The sequence below is a fragment of the Pollicipes pollicipes genome, unplaced genomic scaffold (assembly GCF_011947565.3).
Source record: "Pollicipes pollicipes isolate AB1234 unplaced genomic scaffold, Ppol_2.1 Scaffold_4740;HRSCAF=5597_pilon_pilon_pilon, whole genome shotgun sequence".
NCBI lineage: Eukaryota > Metazoa > Arthropoda > Thecostraca > Pollicipedomorpha > Pollicipedidae > Pollicipes > Pollicipes pollicipes.
In genome coordinates this window covers 457,839-468,241 of record NW_023596545.1, presented here as the reverse complement: position 1 = coordinate 468,241, position 10,403 = coordinate 457,839, and positions in this window count along the sequence as shown.

Here is a 10,403-nt window from a genome sequence, read left to right as displayed (position 1 = left end):
GCGTGTACTGACCAGCTGATCAACAGCATGTACTGACCAACTGACCAACAGCATGCACTCACCAGCTGACCAACAACGTGCACTGACCAGTTGAACAAAAACGTACACTGACCAACCGACCAACAATATGTACTGACCAACGGACCAACAACGTGCACTGACCAGCTGACCAAAAACGTGCACTGAACAACGTTGTAAAGGCTAATGCATTCGCATGGCAGCACGTCGGACAGTAAAGTTGCAATTCGGACCTGTAGCGACTGAGGTCAACGTTGCTGTCTGAGCAGCGTCGGTAAGGTCAATGTTTGAGCAATGTTATCCTCCGTTCGCCCAACCGAACGAAGGGACCCGTGGCGGCCTAAGCGCACCAGATTGATAAAGACTGATGGCACCGGGTTGTCGAAGTCAAATGGGTTCATCGAATATCCGGCAGATGATTTTCGACAATGGAGATGGATGCAGAGACGGCGGTGATGTAATGCTTCCCGTATCCGGCTGAGCCTCCGGCGCGGCTGCGCGCGTTATTGCTCAAGCTGCGTCCGATGTGAGTTGACCTTTATAGAGCCAGGCAAGTGTGGGGCGCCAGCGGCTGCAGCGAGGTCACGGCTCGCTATCGCTTAGGTGCGCGTGAGTTTGATGAGCATGTCGCAGAAGACACTTATTCGAGAAACTTGCAATTCTGCAATATGCGTAATCAAGTGGGACACACTTTTCGACAAAATGTATTGTGACACCCATGTGTATCCGTCACTAATCATGTCATGCGGGAAATGTTGTGTTGCGTGCACAGATTTCATGGAGTCTGTAAGTTCCGTGACATCCATTTCCATAGCAAGTTGGCGTTGGGCACAACCAACGCGGAGCGTAAGCCACAGCGCTTAAGCGCTAGGCTTGGTTTGGAGCCCATTTTGTGAGCGTGTGTGGTGAGAGGCTCGAGGTGACAGCTCAATGCTATTAACAACGGCAGGTCTTCAGGTGGTCACGTGATCAAATTGGCATCAGTTTGGTGGAAGTTTTTGTATACGTGTATGTATTTGACCTCTGCCGTATGATAGAAGCACTCACGGTATAGATTATCATAAAACAATAAGATTGGGAGGCAGATCTACACATGCTTATGCACATTACGTAACCATTGAAATAAGTAGAGCCGTGTCTAATCAAGACCTTTCCCAACACAATCTGGCAAAAGGCCAGTAATCAAAATGCGGCCACAGCGAAGACAGGACAGCGCCGCCGACCAACCCAGCTCGGCTGCCGGGTTGGGCATCCCGCCGCGACGACGCGTTAGCTCCAGCTTTAACTTGCATTAGCCGCCCCCCCCCCCCCTCCCCCCCCCTCCCAACCCCTGTAAGCCATTCGATCGCCTTCACCGCTTGTTTATTAACACACGACAGGTGTAACGGGTACACGACACAAATATCCGTCACAAATGTCGTTCGTTAGTGTCTGATGTTTGCATGGTTAGCCCACGGTTGCCGTCTAATTTGTGTGCTGCGGGTTCCGGGCCATACCCCGTGGGGATGTACACGAACGAGCTGTGTTTATTTTCTCGAATACTGGACGCGGTGGTCTGTGACGTAGGCAGGGGGTCGCCGGGTCGTGTCATGTTACTCTGTAAAAGCGTAAAAGTAGTACCAAAAACTTTTTCCTTCAGGGGTTGAACGTGCATTCCAAAGTCGTCTTCATCGTCGTCTGTCCGTTATCCAGAATCGTACAGATCCAGCACTGATGCAGTACACTGTTGATGTACTCCGCTGCGCTGCCCTGCGTGAGGGGACACCGTAATTCAAGTGGTGTTCTACTATCCACTGTGCTGGCATGAGCCGGTTTAACAGGTCTCTGGACCATGTTGGCTCTGTGTTTTTATATCACGGCAGTCCCCAGTGTCGACAGTTGTGTGAAGCTCTGAAAGAAAACACGCGGGTCCTAACTTGATCTTGTTTTTGATATCAATACAACCAGAGAGAGTTAAGTTCGACAATTCAACTGCGGTCAATGATCAAGTAATCAGTTGGTCTCTTGTTTTTTATACCAATATCACTAGAGAGTAAATTTCGACAATTCAAGTGCGGGTCGATGATCAAGTAATCAGTTGGTCTCTTGTTTTTTGTTTTTGATACCAATACTACTAGAGAGAGCAAAGTTCGACAATTCAACTGCGGGCCAATGATCAAGTAATCAGTTGGTCCCTGTCACACGGGAATGGCGATTAGGGGTGTGAACAGCATTAGTAGTACCTTGTGTTCCATTCCTTGCTCAGAATGATCCATCGAATCGAAGGTCATCTATCGCCAGGTCGATTTGCCGCGTAAGGCTGCGAGATCACGGTGTCAATAGGTCGAAAATGGTCCTTTGAAATTGCCAAAAACTCCCTTGCATCGTGAGATTACGGACATGAACTTCACATTGACTTGGATATCACTTGAGTACAAGTCATAAACCACCAGAAGTTGAAAGCATCTGAGGCTATGACATGGGAAACTTGGATGTCTTTAAGACCTTACACCACCCCATGATCGAATTTTCAGAGCTTTTGAGATATGAAGGTTTTAATTTGTTTTGTTTTTTGTTTTGTTCTGCCGTGGAATCCACATCATGCCCAGCATTCCTTACTTCTTCATCTTCCATACCTATATTACTTTTTTAACTTGTTTGCCTCATCGCCAAGAAAACATTAGTTAACATTATTGCTTGTGATGTGGCGGCCTATACAATACATTGCAATGCAGTATAGGGATGTCGATGCATCGCCCACGTCTCGGTGGCCATTTCCTTGTGCGCACCAGCGTTTCTGGGTACTGGGGGCGGTTTCTCCCTGATGAGTCCAGATATTCCCTGCCAGTGAAAGTCTAGTTAATGAAGCTAGCTCTTGGGCAATCGCCATCCTCATGGCTGGCCTGGGTTACTCCCCGTGTGCATCGATGTTCCCCGCGGCACCAGCGGCGGCAATCATCGAACGTCGCCAGCGCGCGCGAACGCATACGGGACGGGGGGGGGGGGGGGGGGCTGTCATCGCTGCCGTCTGGCCGTCGCCGCACCTCGGGACCGTTCTGCCTGGGCGGGATGCTCATGATTCGATCACACGCGGCGGCCAGCTCCGGCGAAATTATTCCGATTTCATGAGTACAGGGCAAAAATCGTAAGGCTCATATTGATGTGAAAAACGTCCGTGGCAGCAGGTCGGAAGAAAATATCGCGTCTCAAAAGATCGTCTTCAGGGATGCTACGAAGCACGATCGAAGCAAAGGATCCTTCAGGATCACGGCTGTCAGCGAAAATATCGCCATTAGTAGACGTCGCAATGCAACGGATCGTGCGCAAACGCTCGTGTGCAAAATATTACAGAAAATCAATATAGTGGTTTAAGATCGGCAGGAGAATATTGGTAGGCGTTGAAAAGGGTACTGCTAAAGACCATTAACATCCGTTTCCACGCAAACCACCTGTAAGCTAAAGATCGTGCATTGTGCACGTTCAGCAGTACTCGGATGCATCGTAAACCTCCCTAGGCGGTGTCTGCAGGGTTCGTGCTAAAGAAGCTAGCCGTCCGATGTCATTCATGATGTCACATCCCTTCGATCAATCGCTTTCGGTGTTTGCAGCGATCCGAATAACAGTGCGATACGGAGCGAACGGCACCGGCCGCTGGCCCCGTCCACTGGCACGCGCTTTTTTCTGCCGCGTGCCTTGTTCCGCCTGGCATGCTGGCGGCGCCGGCCTGTCTGCAACCAGGTCAGAAGGGGTGGCGGCGCGCCCGGCTCGCGCGCTTCTCCCGCCCCTTTTGGCGCGGCCGGCGAAGGCTCGCGCTGAGCGTGCGTGAGCGCCGTGGCCAGGTGGGACACGCACATTATCGGCGCCGCCGCATCCAACTGGAGCACCATTGACGTCACGGATCACGTGACCGTCGCCAGGAGGGGGGGGGGGATAAACACAGCCTGCTGAGCCTCGATGGCTGGCCTCGGGGAACCTGCCGGGTGTCGGAGGTGCTTGGCAGCGGGCGGGCGGCGCGGCCCGTCGAGACACGGCCCGTCGGAGATGCGGCGGGCTTTCCAGTCGCGAGCGCAAGAGTATGGGGCGTTGCATCAGGTGCACTGCTGCGCCGTTAACTACGGCTATAATTAGAAACTCGGCATTTTTCGAAGGATTGAAGGGGCTGTACCCCACTTGCAGAGATTGGGGAAGTATGATATTTGATGAAGCAATTCTCACTTGCATGGAACCAGCTGGTGGGAAGTGCGATGGCCTGTCCTGAATGTGAAGATTTGAAACCGAAAAGTGTGGTGTTCATTACATCATATTTCCTTTGATCATGGACGTATTGTGAACTCAATACGTCCCATATGCATTGATATGAACTACATGCATACATATGTGCTTAAATATGTGTACACACATACACATGCACACACACACACACACACACACACATATATATATATATATATATATATATATATATATATATATTATACATATGGGTCCCTGAGCACCAATTTACCCAATGCAGTCACTAGCGCGCCATAAAAGGGGTGTGACTACGTGCGGCACGATCCCTTGAAAAAAATGAATCATGAATGTGGGTATATACATACGCAAATACGTATGGTGATATGCGAGAGCGAGGGAAGGAGAGAAAGAGCGAGAAAGTGAGAGGGGGGAGGGAGGAGGAGAGAGGGAGAGAGAGAGAGGGAGAGAGAGAGAGAGAGAGAGAGAGAGAGACGAGAGAGAGAGAGAGAGAGAGAGAGAGAGAGAGAGGAGAGAGAGAGAGAGAGAGATAGAGAGAGAGAGAGAGAGAGAGAGAAGAGAGAGAGAGAGAGAGAGAGATGAGAGAGAGAGAGAAGAGAGAGAGAGAGAGAGAGACGAGAGAGAGAGAGAGAGAGAGATGAGAGAGAGAGAGAGAGAGAGAGAGAGAGAGAGAAGAGAGAGAGGAGAGCGAGAGAGAGAGAGAGAGAGAGAGAGAGAGAGAGAGAGAGAGAGAGCTGTAATGGCAAGCAGTGTGATGCACTCGCGCAGGCCGGGTCAGTGACCTTCAATCCGGTCTCAGCAGCCATCGCTACGAAATTATCAACATAAGCGACCTCGGCTATTCGTGTGGGAACAGCCATCACGTTCCTCTGTCATGATGTGGGGCTGGTGGAGTCAGTGGTGTGCACGTGCAAGCTTGAGCGAAACTCCATGAAACGGTGGACTGCAGTGTCAAAGTGCCAACCTCCGGCTGTTGTTCTATCATCGGCAGCTCAGTAAGACGCCCCACTGCTGTTGTGGCTTAAGAAAAAAGCTGTGAAGCAGGTCTTACCTAAGTGAACGCTCTCATGAAAGCTTGCAACAGGTGCCACGGGGCCAGCTTTGATATGATTTGGCGCTGATTCACACCAGCAGTTTATCATCAGTTGTTATTGTAAATAAGAGACAATCGAAGCGATTATGTGATTGCCATTTTTGCCCACGCGCATTCAATCGCCGACCAAACAATCCGCATCATATAAATGTATTTTATATGTATGCTGCAGAAATCGTTACGAGAGGTGATTTTCCGTATACATTAGAAGCTAAGATATTAACGAATGAACGATGTGCCGATCTACAGAAACTATTACACAGAAAAGTTAAAACTATTAATACATATAACTCTATAAAATTAAAAATGTATATAATACAATCAAATATACTCATATTTAAAAATTAAAACTATTATACCAAGTAACTGAGTCAGCGCTCTCCTATAGTTGGTATGAAAGCAGTATCCCCACAAGAGAAAATGACGTGCTTGAAGATTTCAATGGCTTGCTTAAGTGATGTCGATAGTCTTGTTTAAACGCTAACCCACAAACACATTTTTATGATAAATCCACGTTTATGCGCAAGTTGCATTGCACTTAAGTCAGCTTTCTGCATTAGCTCTTTTTACAACTTGCTGCCTGAAATAGTTTTACATTTTCAACAAGTACGGTGGATAGGAAATACGTTAAAAAAATCACGACGATACTCTCAGGTGGCTACACGGGAACAATTGAAGCTTTCTTAAGCTGGGAATTCGACTGTCCTTGTCACTTTGGTTAACTCTTTATAGTCGACGTCCAGGGTCAGTTCTAAATTCTCAGACAGTTGGGGAGCTAGGAAAATGTTATCTCATCTTGGTGGTACAGCTGGGAGATAAAGACTAAAACTACGGTTGAATTAGACAAGAAGGAGGTTGAAAAAGACATGGTTAAAAACAATGCTATGTTAAGACACATTCATGTCATTGCTTCAAATCTTAACGTTTGGTGTGGTTTAAGGGAATACCGTACGGAGGAAGAAGTCAGATAAGGTCAAATAGTAACAGTACACCTAACAGCTTGTGCTGTTTTAAATAGGAACAGTATTCCGCTCAATTTCTTCGTGCTTGAATGCTCTAGACGAGAAACTGTAGCATGCTGTAGGAAAGGCTTCTTCCAGGTTAACAGTTCTCCTTCAAATGGGTGAAATGACCGCGAGCTGTAGGTTCCTATGCAGACTCACACGCACAGTGATAAGGATTTCCACCGTCAACAACTAAGAACCGAGTGTGATTCAGAATCAGGGAGCATTGTTAAATTGATCGGCTCAAATCGATGGAAGCGTACTGAAGGCCGTCTCAGAATGTTATTGTAAGTTCATGTCGAACAGTCAATTGTGTCCCTTTCCTTCCATTTTCCCAGGACATTTCTTCTCCCTGCTGGGTGAGGAAGATCAAGGAGCTTTTTCAAACGACTAGAAAAACAACGCCGGAAAATAACACAGATTTGGATGAAAAATCCGCTTGGTTGGTGCGACACTCCTTTCCACCCACCATCACCTCTACCTCACCCACCTTCACCTCCACTTCCACTCCACCCCCATTCCTACCCCCACATATATCGCCGCAGGTCAACAACATGAAACAGGAAAATTTTGGTGGTGTCCTCAGCTATAGTGCTCCGTTACATCCCCTCCCTCCCGCTATGCGAAAATCCTGGTGGAACGCCCGGATGTCACATGTTCTGAATATGTCACAGCCGCGTGACCATAACATCTTCTCCGCCGGTTTTGTCGCTGACAAACTGAGACTGGCCGGCGCAGTTATGAGGGGCAACTCGAGTTCACTTGTACAGCGTATAGTTTCCGTTTCCAGCAAAGGATTTGACAGCACACGTGTCGCTATTGAACCTACTTGCCGCCAACACGGGAAGGTTTCGTTCCAGCGCATGTTAGGCAAGCTGAATGCACTTTCATTAGTCGGGACTGTGACTCCACTGGAGATGTTTTCCCACAAGTCCACCCCCCCCCCCCGAATACGCTTCACAGAGTCACCAATCGCGCAGTGTCTGTGAAGTGTGAACAGAGCCGCTGATCAGCGACTGACGGGAGCCGCCCACACCCGCTTGGTGGCACTCCTCCCTTGCCGCGCTGAATGGCCTGCAATGACGCCGACCCCATCGCCGGTGATGGGCCGCGCCCACTCGCTTCGCACGCCCCCCGCATCCCACAGCTGGTGCCCGGTGAAGCGGCCCGAGGGCGGGGGGGGGGGGGGGTGAGGTATGTACATTTTCTGCCGTGCGCCGTATTCTCTGAACTGGCAATCAACAGTGTTGATCGGCCTGGACCCAGCGGCTCGGCAGGACTCGCCAACCTGGTGTTTACCGGCCTCTTGACCCGGAGGTTGCTGTCAGTCCGAATGTGCTGCAGACGTTAGCGCAGTCCCAGCTTCCAAGAAGAGGATCTCACAAAATGCCGCCATCAAGGTAACTGAGACAGTGAAAGGCAGAGGGACCGTTGGTCCCGGCAAGGATCGAATGCTTTATGGATGATTTCTCTTGGAGTTTTCCGCTCGACTTCCCTCCCGCGGGACACGCAGCAATGTTCATTGCCGCTGCAGTTTGTGGGTCGATTCGAACTCGAAGCTGTTATGCATTCAGTATGCGTATCTGGCGTGAAAAACAGGATGGAAATATTTTCACTGCGAGCAATCTGGCCCGACGCTGGAGTCTTGGATCCGTCTCCGGTAGTGATTTAGTCATCAGCTATCAGCAGCCTGATCCGGAGCTATTAGTAATCACTGGAATGCAAGTTGAAAACCAGTGCAGAGCGCGTGGCAACACCACATTCCAGTCAACGTCACATTTCCTATCGGCGTTGCCTGGACTGTTGCCCTTTTTACTGGGACATAATCTGGTTACATCACATGCACTCCCTTTCTCCAAGAGCCCTTTTCCTATTTGGTGGAGAATCCTTTGGATGAGAATTTGCCTGCCTCAGCTCAATCACAGCCATCAAAACAAAAAGCGTATGCATGCCAAAAGTCGATTTAGCTAAGTATGATGTGCACACATGTGTCTCGTAAGCAAATGATATCCAATTTCTCCAAGACATTTAAGTACAGGAGAACGCATCTTAGCCCGCTTTCACAAGCCTGGCAGTTATCTAAAATAGTCGTGCTCTGCAGCATGTAACCGAAATTTGCCACAATCGAAACATTGTCGGCATATGCGCTAGATATCCCGATCAAATGCATCGTCCTTGTCCTTGAAAAGCGTCCTTTGACCGCTCGCACCAAAGAAAGTGGCACACTTGCTGGCCATCCAATTCCGTGACACGAGAGGACAGGTCTTAACATACCTGGGCGTAGTTTCGAAACATAAGTTGGTGGAATGGACAGAACGGAATGACGGACAGTTTTTAGCATCGTGAAAGATTCATCTTTTCACTGTAACTGTGATAGACGAAGCTCTGCTTGCCCTGGTGTTGGTCTGTGATGGGTGGTTGCTTCTTCTGTGCCAGTGGCTGATGGTACGGGAAGCCGATCTGGGGATGCGACGCGGGTCCTCTTCAGGTGTGGGCCTCGGAATTAAACTGAGCTGTATTGCATCCGACAACGCACTATCGGGACGTTCCGAGTCTTGTTTTTGATGCGGGGAGGCGTTCCTCACTTTAAGACTGGTTCAAGAATGCACTCGTGACAAGTCCATCAGATTGGCAGCTGTCTCCTTGGCTTTCGACAGACGAGTTCAGGACATTGACTTTAGCCTGGTTTTACTAAAGTTATATTGTGCCGAAGGCATGAAACGTTAATGCTATTGAACATGACTTGTGGGGAGTTTTGTAGGTCCTGCGCCATCACAACAGGTAATGCTCCGGTCCTTTTCGGTTGCTCACACGTTGCCGGAGAAAAACAACAGACTTGGTGACATCAGGTTCCTAGCCATGATTCCGTTCTCCATAATTTACAGGACAAAGAAACTGGGCAAAGCCCACCTCCTTCCCGATCCTCGGAGTTCCGCGTGCGACCGACAGGTGGCGGGCGCATCGCCTTCCGCGAAGTTGACGCCGGCGCTGGCACCGCGGCCGCTGGCAGTGGAGCCGGGTCGCGTTCGGAGTAGGCGCGTACCGCGGACGGTCTGGTAGGGACGGCCGGAGGGTCACCACGCCTCTGTCGGCGCTCCGCCACCGAGCCAGAGCCGGGCTCAGACCCAGACAGGAGGTGCGGCGGACGGCGCACCTACCGCCGGTTCGAGGAGTGGCGCTGTTTGTTTTATGAGCCGGCGGCTGAATTGGCGCCGCTTCGATGCGTTCGGCTCGGGGCGGCTTGGCACGCGCGCGCCCGCCCTCCCATTACGCGCGGACAGGGCCGTCGGCGTGACCCTCCGACCAACACCGCCGATGGTGCGGACGAAGGACGACGGCGGCGTCGCGGCGATGAGCCAGCGGCCATGGCTGCCAGCTCTGGATGTTGGCAAGTTCCGACCCGATGACAAAATCGATTACGTGTGTGCTGTTTACGTGACATTTGCAGTGCGGTGTCATGTGGGGGAGAGAGGCATAATGATAACAAACAAGCGAAATATTACACTGGGAATGTAAGTGTGCAGCATTTTTATTTGCAAGCGCGACAGGGAATGGACAGAATAATTTGTGCGCGCTCTGGAGTGCATACTGCGCGCACGTGCACGCAAATGTTGCAAATGTACTTGCGGCCACAGGGAAAAGAACACCTTTCACGACACAGGACATTCAGCAAACGCCAGTTTTATGCTGTTTGTTGCTACCTGAAACCTTTTTTGCTAGACGTTTGATGAGTAATGTCAGGTGGAAATGCGCTGCAAGATCACAGGAATGACATGTGGTCAAACATGTCGGATTTATTTGTCGAGAACTTGAGTTGCTAGGTACCGCTCTGTGTACGCATGCTGGGGAAGCACGTCTGTAACTGCTGTAGATGACGTCACTCGAATCTAGTGGCGTCCGCCAATCCCCCTGATCGGGGTGATGCGTCAAACAACGTCGGTACTGATAAGTGCCGACGCCGACATCCACTTGTCAAACAGCACCTGAGGCCGCCCATTCGTCCCCGAAGACCACAGGAGACAGACAATCTCGTCCCCTTCGACGTAGCAGGCCAGGTT